The following is a 15827-nucleotide window of genomic DNA, read 5'->3' on the forward strand; positions in this document are numbered from 1 at the left end:
CCCTGGTTATCCCATTTTACTGAAATTAAGAGTCCGAAAGAGTCAAGTCAGCTGCGTGGGGCTGATTCGGACGCTCACCCGACGGTTTAAGGCGCCCCGCCGGCGCGCCCGCAGCGTAGTAGGTGCGCGGTGAACCGCAGCCCGAGAGCTACGTGGCCGGCGGGGATAGAAAGCCGCCGGGGAGACGCAGAGGCGAGCTCCAGCCCCGGCAGCGGGCTAGAGGCGAGGTCCCCACTCTGCAGCGACGCCCTAGCAAGTTCACTCCCGCCGCCCAAGCCCCTCCGCAGAGGCGCAATGGCCTGGCAGGGACCCTGGGTCCGGACCCGCACGCGGTGTGCCACACACCCACCCTCGAAGTTGCCGCAACCTAAGAGGGGCAATGGCGCAAAGCCGCGGGAGGGGAGGGGAGGGGTGGGCAGGGCAGGGGCCGGTACTCACGCGGGGTAGCCAGGCTGGAGCAGGTCCGTGACCCGGGTCATCGGCGGCGGCCAGCTCCGGCCACCGCGCCTCTGGGTTCCTGGGGCACCTGCCGCCGCAGCGCGGCGCGCGGAGTAGGAGGCTGCGAGCTGCGAGGCAGGGGCGCGGCGGGTGGGTCGGCGCGCGGACCTGAGCTGCAACGCCGCGGGGCTCGGCCGCCAGAACCGCAGCCGCAGCGGGAATCCGGGAGCAGCCTGGAGGCGGGAGCGCGGGGCCGCGGCTGCGAGGGAGGCGCCCGCGCCGCCGGCTGCCAGGGCCCGCTTGGCCGCAGCCGCCGCTGACACCCGCTGGCCCAGCTGCGGGCCAATCAGAGGCGCCCGGGGCGGGAGCGCGTGCGGGGGCGGGGCGGGGCGCGTGCGGGGCGCGAGGGGCGGGGCGCGAGGACGCTGCGCCGGGGCAGGGGTTGCCAGCCGGCCGGTACCTCTGAGCTCCCCCGGGGCGCGGGCTGCCCGCGCGGGGAGGGCGGGGCGCCTGGGGAGGAGGCGGGGCTGCGCGCGCCGGGGCTGGGGACCCGCGCCCCCTCCCGAGCGCTCCCTGGCGGCGCAGTGCGGTGTCGCGGCCTTGGCCCGGGATCCCCCAAGCGAGACCTCCGGTCATTCCTCGCTTGAAGTAAGGTTTTTTCCCGTCCCCTGCCCCTGAGCACGGGGTCCGGCCCCTGCCTGACCGCGGAGTGACGGGTCACGGGTCCGGGGCTGGCCTGGCCCTCCCAAGGGCGCCCTCCCGCCCGCGCTTCACCAGACGCGGCGTGGCCCTTCTCCGGGGACGACTCTCGCTCCATCCACAGCCTGTCCTGGCTATGAAGTCACCGGGCCGACCCATCCCCGGTCCGGACTCCTTTCATTCTCTCGAATTCACTGTGCTAGCGACGCTCTGGGCTTGGAGAGCTGTCCCGGGCCGCGGCGCGCCCCAACTCCCCGAAGTCCCATCGCTGTCGCACCGCCGGTTAGGGAGCCCGCGTTGGCAGAAGGACGCCCCAAGATTGCTGCAGATGAGGGGCGCGCCCGGGCCCTGGACGGAGGGGAGCTCAGGTCCTGGAAGAGCCGCTGGGAGTTGGAAGGTTCCGCTCCAGGCCAGGACTTCAGGGCGCGTTTGCCTCCATCAGGCACAAGGCCTAGAATCTTCCTAAAACGGAGTGCCTCAGGGCCAACTCTGGGCTCTGCAAACACATTGTCAGAATTTTAACTGCAGGATGGGAGTTACGCCATCAGAATAAAACGTTTGTGGAGCTACATTGTTGATTCCTAAAACCCTGGAATCTTCAACATGACGGTGGATGGAGGCTGTTCTCTGTGTAAATTTGCGCCACAGAAATGGATGGCTTGCCCGTTTGTTGATCTGTCCACAACAGAAACAAACAAAAAACAACTTTTAAGACGGGAACTTGGAAGGTAAAGAAGTTGATTTCTCTAAAGATCTGGTTTCCTCTCTCAAAGGGATTTTATTATCTACAAACTGGTTAAAGTGGAAGAAAGTTTGTGTTTTGTTTCTATATTATTTATGCAATATTATTTATCTATGCTTGATTAGCATTTGCGTGGTACGAAATTTAAAACGTGTGAGTGGGTACACAGTCCCCACCCTTGTCTCCCAGCCTCTCAATTCCTCTCCCTGGAGGCAACCATTACTAGTCTCCTAGAGAAAGGAGGAAATGTATTTGTCTAATGTCCTTATTTTTACCTTTTGTTATACAAAATGCTAGGTCTAACTTCAGACACATGTGGATCAGGGGTTCAAGTGAGGTCCCAAGTATAACTCGAATCTCCACCTCCCTACTCCCACCTGCTTTCTCCCTCGTCCTCCTCTCTTCTCTGCTGTCTCTACTCGAGGGACGTCATTGTTAAGCTGATTTACACCAGGCAACGCCAGGTTTATCTTCCCTTCAGGGGTCAGGATCCAAGACTGAGGCGAGTTTTCTCTTTCCCAGAGTGCATATTAAACGGCCCAGAAAAACTCATTTGCCTTGCTTCAGTCGTGCTCTACCCCTTGAGCAGTCTAGGACCTGGGTCTTCTGGTTGTCTGTGGGTGAACAAGGACCATGAGGAGAACTCAGCAGTGGGAATACATCTACACCAATGTCTGCAGGTAGTTCATGAATGCTCTCCTGCAGGTGCCTCCTGCTGGTCAACAGGAAGCCACAGGTAAGCACTCGTAGTCACTGCAGACATTGTGAAGACCTGTGCTTCTGCAGCTCGATTCCAGGCCATCAGGGTACAAGTTTGAATGTAGAATGTGAAAGGATCACTCCACGTGTGGCCCAGCAGTGTCTGCATCATGACAAGAATGAGGGCTGGGTTCAAAGGTTATTTGACATCATGCAGGAGTTTGTAAAACGGACCTAATATATAAATTCGCCTCTTTACAAGGTCCTAACGTTTTGCCTAAGTTATAAACATTTTAAAAGAAAGACAAATACAGAATAGTTCAGTGATGTGGGCAAGGTCATAAATAATACAGAAAGAAAGTATAGATGGAAACCCAGACATATTATGAATGGGAAAGAGCCCCAGTTCCCTATTTGTAGTCCTTTAGGCCAGAAACAAATACAACTTCAATTCTTCACCAGAGCTATTAGTGATGCTTTAAAAATCATTCCCCATGAAAGATTTGGCATTGGAAGATGACTTGGGTCACAGTGAGCCAGCAAGAAAAGGACCTAAAATGCTATTTCCTTGATTACTCCATCCTGAGCTGTCACCCAGCAAAATTTTACTGAATTCCAGCAATATCCATCCCTTCTTTTTTAAAAAATATATTTTACTGATTTTTTTTACAGAGAGTAAGGGAGAGGAATAGAGAGGTAGAAACATCGATGAGAGAGAAACATCGATCAGCTGCCTCCTGCACACCCCCTATTGGGGATGTGCCCGCAACCAAGGTACATGCCCTTGACCGGAATCGAACCTGGAACCCTTCAGTCCGCAGGCCGATACTCTATCCACTGAGCCAAACCGGTCAGGGCCATCCCTTCTTTTGTCCCTTGTGACTCACAGGCAGTGCTCATTTTCTGTTTGTTGCATGGTCTTGACCACTATAAGAGTTTTAATGGATTCTTCCTTTATCAAGAAGAGCTCATTGGCTTTTGTACACCTAAGAAATGTATGGTGTATTCTTTTAAAATGTGAATCAGGCAGTCCATTTCTTATCCAGAAGATTGATGAGTTTATACTGGCAGGAAAAGGACATGTCTCAGGAGGATTCTGGGTAGAATTAAAAGAACATTAATCACAAGACCGGAGGGCTGGTGTGACCTTACTACTTCCTATGTGTATGACCTTGGGCAAGTTCCTTAACTTCATTGAGTCCTAGATACCCTAAATGAAATATATGGTGCAGTCCTCTCTACTAACCTGCAAGATTGTTATTAATTGATACAATGTCTGTGGCATTGCTTTGCACAGAATAAGATTTAATGTTAGCTATCTAAAAATTATCATTTGAACCTGGAAAAAAAATGTGTTTACAAAGAAAGTTTCTATACCATTTTGTGGCATTCTCTGGCATAGAAGTGGTGAAACCACCTACTGCTTCCCTATCATCCAAAATCGATTTTCTTTTTATAAAATGTATCTCTACCTCTTCCATGGCACTTAGCACTTGTTATGTAATATTAGTTACTTGGCTATATCTCCAGTATCCCCAACTAGATTGGAAGTGCCTTGATGTTGGCATCATCTCAGTAGACATTTTAAAAGGAAGACAAATAAATACAGAATAGTTCAGTGATTTGGGCAAGGTCACAGCTTTGATTCCTGTGGGTGCCTAGAACATTATCTTTATAAATTGTAGACAAACAATAATTATTTGTTGAATGAAAAAGTAAGTAGATGAAAGGAAAAATTTATAAATGGGACCTCATCAAAATTTTTAAAGATTATTCTATAAAAAACCTATTAGGAGGGTGAAAAACCAAGCGATATACTGGGGGAAATATTATCAAATAACCTATCTAACAAAGGATTCGTATTTAGAAAAAAAGAACTCTCAACACTCAACAGTAAAAACCAAACAATCCTACCAGAAAATGGGCCAAAGGCATGAAGAGATATTTCACTGAAAAGCATATACAACTGGCAAATGAACACATGGAAAGACACTCAACATCATTAGCCATTAGGGAAATGTAAATTAGAAGTATAATGAGATGTCACTCTACACCTATCAAAATGGTTAAGGTAAAAAATGGTGACAACACCAAATGCTGGTGAGGAGACGGAAACGATGTCACTTACTCATTACTGGTGGGAATGAAAATGGTGAAATCACTCTGGAAAATAATTTGGCTCTTTCTTCTAAAACTAAAAGCAGACCTGTTTATCCAACCCAGCAATAGCACCCTGGGCATTTATTCTAGAGAAATGAAAACTTATATTCACATAAAAGCTTGTACAAATAAAGCCACACACGGCCAGTCCACAGCAACCCCACCATGAGACAGCGGGAGGTAGAGGACCACATGGCACATCCACTTTGCTTCCCGTATAAGGATACAGGGTGGACCTCATTGGACCAAGAACATTCTCATCCTTCTGGACGACTCAAGGTGAGTGGGAGGCTTAAAAATGGAAATGCTGGATTTTTCTGCACTTGGGCAGTGATTAATTTAAAAAGCAAAACAAAGCAACCAAAACCAAGATCTCTGCCCTCATGCAGACTTCATTCTAGTGTGACCATATGTGTGTCTTGAGTTGATGAAACAGACCATTCTGGCCCAAATAGAATTAGAAATGCAGAGAAAATAACTTATTGTTTCCGGTAAATACAGTATTTTTCTCCAAGATATCCTTTAGGAGAATTACTATTTTATCATACAGCTCTAAGTTCCCTGTTCAATATTGGTTTTTAAAAAGCTTTGCTGCTTTCTTTAGTGAAGTCGATTCTACCTTGGAAGGGCAATGTAGAAGCAATAATAGAATCCTGTCATTCACCGATGAGGGTATCCAATAAAGGATCCTGATGCTTGTGAGAGACGCTGATAATAACAATATCATTTGCCAAAACCGGTTTGGCTCAGTGGATGGAGCGTCAGCCTGCGGACTGAAGGGTCCCGGGTTCGATTCCGGTCGGGGGCATGTGCCTTGGTTGCGGGCACATCCCCAGTGGGGGGGTGTGCAGGAGGCGGCTGATCGATGTTTCTCTCTCATCGATGTTTCTGGCTCTCTGTCTCTCTCCCTTCCTCTCTGTAAAAAATCAATAAAATATATTTAAAAAAAAAAAAGAATAACAATATCATTTTACAGAAGTATATGTGATTACTGACTTACAGACTGTTGATTTGTAACTCTTACCATTTTTTCCAAAAAATTTTTTCTGAGAATCATGTCCCTACAGTAAAGCCCAGATTTGGTTAATAACCTCTATAGCCAAATCAGATACGGTGCTTCTCTAAATCCGGAACCAGTTGAGATGTGTGGCAGCTGACTCAGCCTGCAGCTGTACTGAGGATTAATAAAATTAGCAGTAATACTCAGAAACTTAGCCAAAGGCCTGTGTGTGCGTGTGCATCTCCTTCATAACAATCCTCAAACCCCGAGGGAAGGTTTAATTGCATTGGTCTCATTCACTGAGGCTTAGCAAGAAGGTTGCTATTGAAATCAGGCATCATCAAAGACAAGGAGACACATGAACCTGCCCTTTTCCCTGGGCGCCTGATCCTCCCTGCCCTGCTCTGCGTTTTCTTTCTTCCATAGCACTCGTCACCCTTTAACACACGATTCACTTTCTTATTCTGCTTAGTGCTTATTGCTTATCTTCCCCCACTAGCATGACATCTGCGTGAGGGCAGAGATCTTTGTTTTGTTCACTGGTATCTCTAAGTGCCTTGGACAGAGCCTAGCACAAAGGAAGTGCTGGACAAATATCGAATGGAGGAAGATGCCAGAGAAAATGCTCATCCACCAACATCTACAATTCACAGATGTTCAGAAGCTCTCACACATGCTGAATATTCACATGGATATTTGTTCCATCAGGTGACCTGAGTTTTCCTAAATTTTAACGTTCCTTTGAGAGCTGAAGATTCTCTATGCTGGTTGCAATGATATTGACAGTTCACTGAGGATATTTCTCCTCCCAGCAATCCGTGACCACCACTACCTTTAAGACAGAGCCAAGAGGCTCATGGCTCCAGAAGACAGAAAAGTGGACCCCACTGGAAGATAGAAATCTAAAGCTGGGGAAGAAAGGAAATATAATGTGGAGGAAGCTTCTGCTCTGTAGGAAGAAAAAAAGACGCACTCTGTCTCCCAGAAGAGCAAGAGAATCATTTGGAATAAATGCGAGTAGCTGATAAAACACTATGTTAGTGCTCCCAAAGATCCAGGACTGAATCATTCTTGGTCCCTTGGGGAGGATGGTAAGAAGATGGAAACAATATGCCATTTGTGGTAGACCCTGAATACAGAGGGAGCTAGAGAGCTGAAACCCTGAGAGGCCCCGAAGTTAGTTCACTAAAAGCCACATCCAAAACATTTCCAATAAAATTGGATGAGACTGTAATTCAATCAGGCACACAGAGAAAAGATGAAATGATAGAAGATTATGGCCACACAGTCCACTCCCTCAAGGACACATCACTTATCCCCCTATCATCTGGTAACTGGAAGACCTGTGCATTTAGGGGTCTCACCTCTGACATTCTGCCCTGTTACATGCAGAGATGGCAAAATATTGCAAGGGACTCATGTACTCAGTCCTATCATCAACAGGTTAAGGCTGCCTTCCCACATCTTAAACAGCCTCAGCCTCCTGATCTTAAACCAGATTTCATCTACTGGACAAGACAGCTACTCTTGAACGTCATTGGAAAGGAGCTTATCAGGTACTGTTAACAACAAATACGGTAGTGAAAACTCCAGGGAGTTAATCCTTGGCTTCATGTTTCACAACTGAAGAAGTAATTCAGAATTCCACACAGTTGTCAGGCTGCTCCAATACGAGACCTCAAATATAGGATTCTCAGAGATCGGCTAGTAGCAGCTACTCTTTGCAAGTAGATAGCTGAACCAAGATCTTTGGGAAACGCAGCTAATTTAGGAGAGTGGACAGCCGCTACCCAAGCACGGGACCAAGATCCCGACTGATTCCTGCTTTGTTATTCATCTACTTGCTTATAACCATTCCTGCCCCCAGACCCCTGGTTATTGTCCACCCATAATGGCCCCTTTTCTCTTTGCCTTCCTTTTTATTCTGATTGTTAGGTCAGAACATACTCATTCTAAAACAATTCTTAGATTATCCCTAACATCCATCAGATCATCATGATAAAAACTTGTGGACAATTCCAGTCTTATCAAACAAGATCATAGGAAATTGCAACTGATGGCATTTCTATCTACATAGACAAATGACCTTAAATAAACAAACATGAATTTGGTAGTAGTGCCCTTCTCTCCCAGAAAAAGAACCAATTACAACTGGTTCTACCTTTGAATTCAACAACCTTCGTGGAGTGATAGGCCAATTACTTGCTACCTGGAAGAGACTAATAACCATCCAAATACGTAACTAAGCTAATGTAAGGCCTTTCTTCTGACCTCTCATTGTCAATAATTCCTTTTCTTCTGAATCTCCATGTGCCCCCTACTGGATATTATTTCTTTTGCATCTAGATCCTAGATTCTAGGATGACTAGTCTCGTTTGCCTCAGATTAATACCTCCTGCATTTTAGTGTGTGTGTGGGGGGCGGGGAGGGGGGGGAGGGAAGCAGGTAGGGAGGTATGTCCTGTGCATTATGGGATATTTAGCAGCACCCTGGCCTCTATCTTGTGACAAAATTACTCTCCAGAAATTGCCAGCTATCCCCTGGGCACCAAATTATGCCTGCCTGAGAACATCTGCCTGAAGGACAATCACTATTATGACTTCTAATTGCATAGATTAATTTAGCCTGTTTTGTTCTTTATATAAATGAACTTATATACTGTACTCACAATCCGGTTTTATTCTCCGAACATTATATTTATGAGATTCACTCATATTTTGTGTGTAATTGTAGCCTGTTCATTATTGTTGCTGAATCATACTCTACTGCATAAATATACCACAATTTATTTATCCATTTAACTATTGAAGAATATCTTGGAAACTGCCAATTTTTTACTAATATGTATAGTCTAACTCATTTTTTTTTGCTGTCATACCTTATATCCCAAATTACATCTTACTTCTTTAAAAACAATTTTTAAGTTAAGGAATCTAAATTTTGAAAATTTTGTTAATCTGGAACAAATCACACGTTAGGCATTACAAGTACAATATTTTATGATAGCTTCATAAGAAACCCACAATGGAGTCACTGATTCTGAGGATGAAGTTGGGAGAGGGGAGAGAAGTGCAAGTTCAGTGCAACCAATATTTATTGGATACCTGTGACTGCGAGGCACTGTGGGCAGCTCTGCAAATGTGAATATGAATAAGACAAGTTCTGTGTCTTTGAGAAGTTTGCTGGTTCATTTCTCCTATTGCTGACTGATTTATTTTTCTCCGGGGGTTGGTATGATCTAATGGTACCTCCTGCTTGGAAGGTTGCCACTGAGGATAAGATATGGGCAGTCCAGGAGGAGGGGGCGTGGATGGGCGGTGGAGCTCTACCTTCTTTAGGTGTTTGTCCAGACGATAAAAGTAGAGGTCCTAGAACGACAGCCCCACTCACCAGGATTAGGAAACAGGGAAGGGTTTAGAGCAGAACCTTAGCTGAGAACAGGCAGGGTGCAAGCTGCAGGGGGAGACTGTGCCCTGTTCCCCAGAGACCTTAGTGGCAGGGATGACTGGATGGGGCATGGGACACAGAGCCCAGGACATTCGGCTACCAGAGAGGACAGCAATGCTTAGTGATGCTCCATGAATCACTTCATAACTAAGTCTGAAAAGTTCATTCACATTCATACCACACATCCTGCTAGAGACAAAGGGAGTGTGAGCGTAGGGAAAGAATGACTCCGCAGGGCTTCTGTTTTTTAAAAAGATAGACTAATTTAGTCTTTAACAGGCATCAACCAAGTTGAGCAGCTGCCCTTTTACAAGAGTTTCGTCAGCAGTATTTTATAAAGCATCTTTGTCTCTTATCTTTGCTACTCAAATGTGTCATTAACTATCGACAACTGGAGTACAATGAAAACAAAGGCCAATGTAACTGATATCACTCTTCCTACTTATTCATCATTATCAAGCTTCTCAGACTTTCACTCTCCTCAGTTTATGTGTTCATTATTACTACACAGTCTTTAACTCAGTACTAGTTAATTAAATTAACCAATTGTGTTGTGAGTTTATTTTGGATTAATTTCCTATTATGGTCACATTATAGTTATCAAATGATACAAAAAAATTTCAATCCAATTAGGAAGGTTTCCAAATTTTATTTTAATTACTAGAGGCCCAGTGCACAGATTCATGCACATGGAAAGGAAATTAATTAGAAGTTGGCCAGTGGGGCAGGACTGGGTTAGACGGGCTAGACACATCTTGGAGCCAACCTCCCGTGGCCCCTCCCTGGCTGGCAGCACTTAGGGCAGCGCCAGGGCTCGAAGGGCATCTGCGGAGTGAGCGGGGTCCCTCTGGCAGGTGGGGGTCCCTCGGCCTGGCCTGCAGGGATTGGGCCAAAACCGGCAGTCCAACATCCCCCAAAGGGTCCCGGAGTGCAAGAGGGCACTCTGCAAAGTTGCTGTCACTCAGCAGCTCCTGTGTTGAGCATCTGCCCCCTGGTGGTCAGTGCACGTCATACCTACCAGCCGGTTGGTTGGTCGGCCGGTCGCTTAGCCTTTTATATACATAGATTACCATGTATATTTTTCGCTAATTGACTAATTGGCGGTAAGGGATTAGGGGAGCAGATTGGGAGAATGGCAGGATCCTGCCTGCACTTGAACAGGTCCATTAAGACACGAGTGTGGTGAAGGCCTGAGGTGGGGCAGAAGCTGGGTGGAACCATTGCAATAAACCCAGACATTATTTCCAATAAAATTTTAAGTCAAATTTTTAAAATAATATTTCAACTACTTTACACACCTTGCCGAGTTCAATTTAAAAAAGCAACAAGCAAACCAATCAAACCAAACCAAAACTCACACAAGCTTTTTTTTTAATCAGTGTAAATTGTGTATTTATTTACCTATTTATTGATTGTTGACAGTATTATAGATATCCCCCATCTAGTTCCCTCCCTTCCCCCCCTCCATCCAGACCCCACCCCATTCCAGGCCTTCACCGTTATTTACAATAGCTAAGATCTAGAAACAGCCACAAGCTTTTTTTAGTTTATTTTTTATTGTTGACATTATTATAGATGTCCCCTGTTCCCCCCCCCTTCCCCCCTCCACCCAGCTTCTGCCCCACCTCAGGCCTTCACCACACTCTGGTCTTAATGGACCTGATAAAGTGCAGGCTGGATCCTGCCATCCCCCCAATCCACTCCCCAACTCCCTTACCGCCAATTAGCCAATTAGAGGACAAGGAGACATTGAGTCACTAACAGATCTTTAATGTTTAAAAGTCAGCCTTTGATGTTTGTTTCTTGTTTAGTGGGAAAATCCTGGAAAGAATGCATTTTTCACCGAATTTATCCATCACATGATAAAGTAACCCAGAACAAATGCACAAGACTTTCCATTCGACTGCTTGTGACTTCCCTTTCATCTGTCTCAAAAAACTTTCACTGCAAAGGATTTGTAACGGGTTGTCACATGATAACTGAAGTATTTTTCTCTTTAAAATGTTTGCTTACTCATTTGTGAGTCCCAATATTATAAATTACCATTTAAATAACTATGCTTATTATTTAAAGGAAACTGTGCATCTTTTTATAAAGCAAAATGTGTATATATGTTCTTTAAAACATTACCTACACATCTATAGGAATATCTGTATGTGTGCTCACACATAGCAGTCCATATCTACCTGTGTAGTATGTAGATTTGCATATATCTAGACAGATATACCTATATTCGCGTACAGCATTATAACAAATATATGTATGCACGTACATACATAACTCACATATGTACATATGTATATACATATGGTACAAAGCAATGGTTAAGACCAGGGACTCTGCAACCAGTCTTCTTGATTTAAATTTCAGATCCATAAAATAACTAAGCGAAGTTACTTAATCTGTGAGTGCCTCAGATTCCTTATCCTAAAAGAATAATATTTGTATCTGTCTTGTAGGATTTTTATAAGGACTTTGTGAATGAATGTATGCACAGCTCTGCACAGAGCTTAGAATGACATCCCATGCATGATAACCACTATGTAAACATCTGCCTGTAATTAATGTGTGTGTGTGTGTGTGTGTGTGTGTGTGTGTATAAACAGTGTAGGTGTAAGTAATTACCTTCTCCTGTGTCTGTTCCACACATTTGGAATTTTTTTCTTCATGGGGGGATATATGTATATACTTAAGGATGGTTGTAAAATTAACTTTGTTCCTACTAACTCTTTTTCTCCTAACTCTACTTCTCCAGGCTAAACAAATCTAACTTTTGACTTTTGCCTCATATGTTTCATATTTCAGACTCCTAAATCTTTTCTTTCATTTTTTTCCTGGATCTTCCTAAGGGTCCCACACCTCTAGCGCTGTCAGACCCCAGCGTGTACACCTGTTCTACCCGGGACGTGCTCCTGCAGCTGTGATGCTCTCGCAGGGCTGTGAGTTTTCTGGGGGATGGCACTAGCTCCAGTTCCCAGGTCTCAGCCCCGATGCCTGGGACCCGGCTCTCTCCAGAACGGGCACTCCTGCAGTGTTGCTCAAGGATTACAGACCTGTGGTTGGCCCCTGGTTGCACATTCAAATCACCAAGGGAGCTTTTAAGGAATACCACCTCTTAGACTCACCTAACGCAATTAAATCAGCATCTCTGGAGGGTGTGGCTGTATGTTGCTATTTCTTAAAAGCTCAGGTGTGGCCCTAACCAGTTTGGCTCAGTGAACAGAGCGTCGGCCTGCAGACTGAAAGGTCCCAGGTTCGATTCCGGTCAAGGGCATGTACCTTGGTTGTGGGCACATCCCCAGTAGGAGGTGTGCAGGAGGCAGCTGATCGATGTTTCTCTCTCATCCATGTTTCTAACTCTCTATCCCTCTCCCTTTCTCTCTGTAAAAAATCAATAAAATATATTAAAAAAAAAAAAAAAAAAGCTCAGGTGTGACTCTTCAATGCAGTCAGGGTGAACAACCAGTGCCATTATAGAAGGGACCTCACCCTCCAACGTTGAAGACTATCTCTGATCCAAAGCCCCAGTGCAGACACCCGATCTCTAGGTATACACATAAGAGGAGATGCCAGTGTGTGCTTCCTCATTGAGTGTGGGCAGCAACATCATTCCAACTCCTCCCCAAAGGTCAGTGGACAGCCTCTTGAAGCCATGCTCTCTGCCTTGTCACCAAATGCCCCAGGAAAAAAAAAAGATCTGCACAATGAGGCTAGAAATTGTGCTTTAGAGCCACTGCTCTCTGTTCAGAGCAACTTTTCTTCTGTTGTCACCCATTCGATGGACCATATGCAAGTGCAAGACACTGTCCTGCTGTGATACCTGGGCAAGACTCAGTTCCCAGCTGTAATTCTATGTTAGGAAGCATTTTAAAATGTAAGTTAGTGAGAGCTGCATAATTACAGGGACAGTTTGGGTTGTTATTAAACAAAGTTAATAATGTGCATGCAATACTCTAGCTACTGCTCATTTGTTCAATAAGTATTTATTGAATGTCTCCCTCTTCAGATACTGGTCTAGGTGCTAGGCATACAATAATTTAAAACAAAAAAAGACAAATTTCTTACTATCTGTAGAAATTACATTTTAGGGCAATTACATTTTAGTGAAGAGACAGGCAATAAACAAATAGACAACAAACAAATGTGTTTCTGTGAAGTGGGGGGATTACTGGTAAATGAAGAAAAGGAAATGGGTGAGAGAGTGTTTTGTTCAGTAGAGTAATCAGGAAGTACCTCCCAGAGGAGGTGGTATTTGAGTAGAAAGAGATCCGAAGGAAGTGAGAAGGCAAGTCTTCTGGGTGTTGGGGGAAGAGGAGTCTGAGCAATTGCAAAGGTCCTGGAGAGGGAGCCTGCAGTATGGTTTCAAGAACATCAGATGGGGAGAAACCAAGATGGAGGCATAGGTAAACACGGGAGTTTGCTGCCTCGAACAACCACTTCAAAAATACAACTAAAAGACGGAACGGACATCATCCAAAACCACAGGAAAGCTGGCTGAGTGGATGTTCTACAACTAGGAGGAAAGAGAAAAGCATACCGAGGCTCAGAGGAGGCGCAGTGCTGAAGTAAAATACTAAGGTTCGGAGTGCATGTGGAGCGGGCTGGAGGCTGAGGGCGCGGTTGTTTTCAATCGGGAGGGAGTCTCAGGCTCTGAGCTCCAGTTCCGGGCGAGTCTCTAAGGACCCAGACTCATACGGGAGAAGCGGGACTGTCTGGCATCGCTCAGAACCCTAGGGCAGCTTTCTCTCCGTGGGGCTTGCAGCAACTACTGGGACACTGAGAAGCAGAGCCTCTGAGGGCAAGACTGAGAGCAGCCATAATTGCTAACCCCGCCCTATTGATCCCGTGGGACCCGCCCCGCCCAAGCCCTGCAGGGAGGCTTTTGCTGGATAGCCTCAGGCAAAGGCTAGATTAGCACCTCCCTAGAGATCCAGGAGCCAGGAAGCCCAGAGGTCAGAGTGGGACCATCCAGCTTTAAGCTCCGTGGAACCATAAAAGACACACTCAGGAGGCAGACTCAGTGAGCACCAAAGCCCCATCGAAGCAAGTCTAGCCCCAGAGGGGTGTCTCCAGCACAGAAGTTCTCCCACCGCAGACACAGCTGATTCTCACAGCCAATTGACCTGGAGGTCAATTCCTCACAGTGATAACTACAACAATCAAGGCTTAACCACAACAAGACTGTGCACAAAGCCCACAAGGGGGTGCACCAAGAGTGTCTACCTTAGGTAATTGGGACACTTAGCACAGAAAGGCACTCTATCGACACAGCGAAGCATAAAAAAATGCCGAGACAAAGAAACAGGACACAAACGACAGAATTGGAGGAAAGCAAACTGTTGGATATAGAGTTCAAAACCACACTTTTAAGGTCTCTAAAGAACTGTTTAGAAGCCCTCGAAAAGACTGGTAAGACCGCCGATAAATGTAGTGAGATCCTCAAGAAATCTAATGAGACCCTCGATGTTGTGATAAAGGACCAACTAGAAATTAAGCATACACTGACTGAAATAAAGAATATTATACAGACCCCCAACAGCAGACCAGAAGGTCGCAAGGATCAAGTCAAAGATTTGAAATACGAAGAAGCAAAAAACACCCAACCGGAAAAGCAAAATGAAAAAAGAATCCGAAAATATGAAGATAGTGTAAGGAGCCTCTGGGACAGCTTCAAGCGTACCAACATCCGAATTATAGGGGTGCCAGAAGATGAGAGAGAGCAAGATATTGAAAACCTATTTGAAGAAATAATGACAGAAAACTTCCCCTACCTGGTGAAAGGAATAGACTTCCAAGTCCAGGAAGCGCAGAGAACCCCAAACAAAAGGAATCCAAAGAGGACCACACCAAGACACATCATAATTAAAATGCCAAGAGCAAAAGACAAAGAGAGAATCCTAAAAGCAGCAAGAGAAAGAAAATCAGTTACCTACAAGGGAGTACCCATACGACTGTCAGCTGATTTCTCAACAGAAACTTTGCAGGCCAGAAGGGAATGGCAAGAAATATTCAAAGTGATGAATACCAAGAACCTACAACCAAGACTACTTTATCCAGCAAAGCTATCATTCAGAAGTGAAGGCCAGATAAAGAGCTTCACAGATAAGAAAAAGCTAAAGGAGTTCATCACCACCAAACCAGTATTATATGAAATGCTGAAAGGTATCCTGTAAGAAGAGGAAGAAGAAGAAAAAGGTAAAGATACAAATTATGAACAACAAATACACATCTATCAACAAGTGAATCTAAAAATCAAGTGAATAAATAATCTGATGAACTGGTGATTGTAATAGAATCAGGGACATAGAAAGGAAATGGACTGACTATTCTTGGGGGGGGGGGGAGAAAGGGGTGTGGGGGTGAGTGAAGAGATTAGACAACAATCGTGCACCTATGGATGAGGACAGTGGGTGGGGAGTGAGGGCAGAGGGTGGGGTTGGAACTGGGTGGAGGGGAGTTATGGTGGGAAAAAAGAGTAACTAATGTAATAATCTGAACAATAAAGATTTAATTTAAAAAAAAAAAAAAAAAAAAGAACATCAGATGGACCAAAGTGGCTGGGGTGGGAAAGCAATGTGGACAGTGGTGGGAGATAAAGTCAGAGTGATAGAAGGAGTCGGATCTGTAGGGTCTGCGGATTTC

The 15827-nt window shown here is 45.4% G+C and overlaps 1 protein-coding gene across 2 annotated transcripts in view; it reads right to left on the bottom strand.

Annotated features, from left to right (window-relative positions):
- The window catches only part of MYRIP (myosin VIIA and Rab interacting protein), a 162044-nt gene extending 161422 nt beyond the window's left edge, over positions 1–622 (bottom strand). For both annotated transcript variants that reach the window (XM_070391557.1, XM_070391555.1), the window contains exon 1: positions 439–622. The gene's annotated coding sequence lies outside the window, so the exon portion shown is untranslated. The remainder of the gene's footprint in view (positions 1–438) is intronic.
- Between the last annotated feature and the right edge of the window lie 15205 nt (positions 623–15827).

This window comes from Myotis yumanensis, unplaced genomic scaffold (genome assembly GCF_028538775.1).
Source record: "Myotis yumanensis isolate MYYU_CA2020_CCGP unplaced genomic scaffold, mMyoYum1.0.hap1 SCAF_14, whole genome shotgun sequence".
Lineage (NCBI taxonomy): Eukaryota > Metazoa > Chordata > Mammalia > Chiroptera > Vespertilionidae > Myotis > Myotis yumanensis.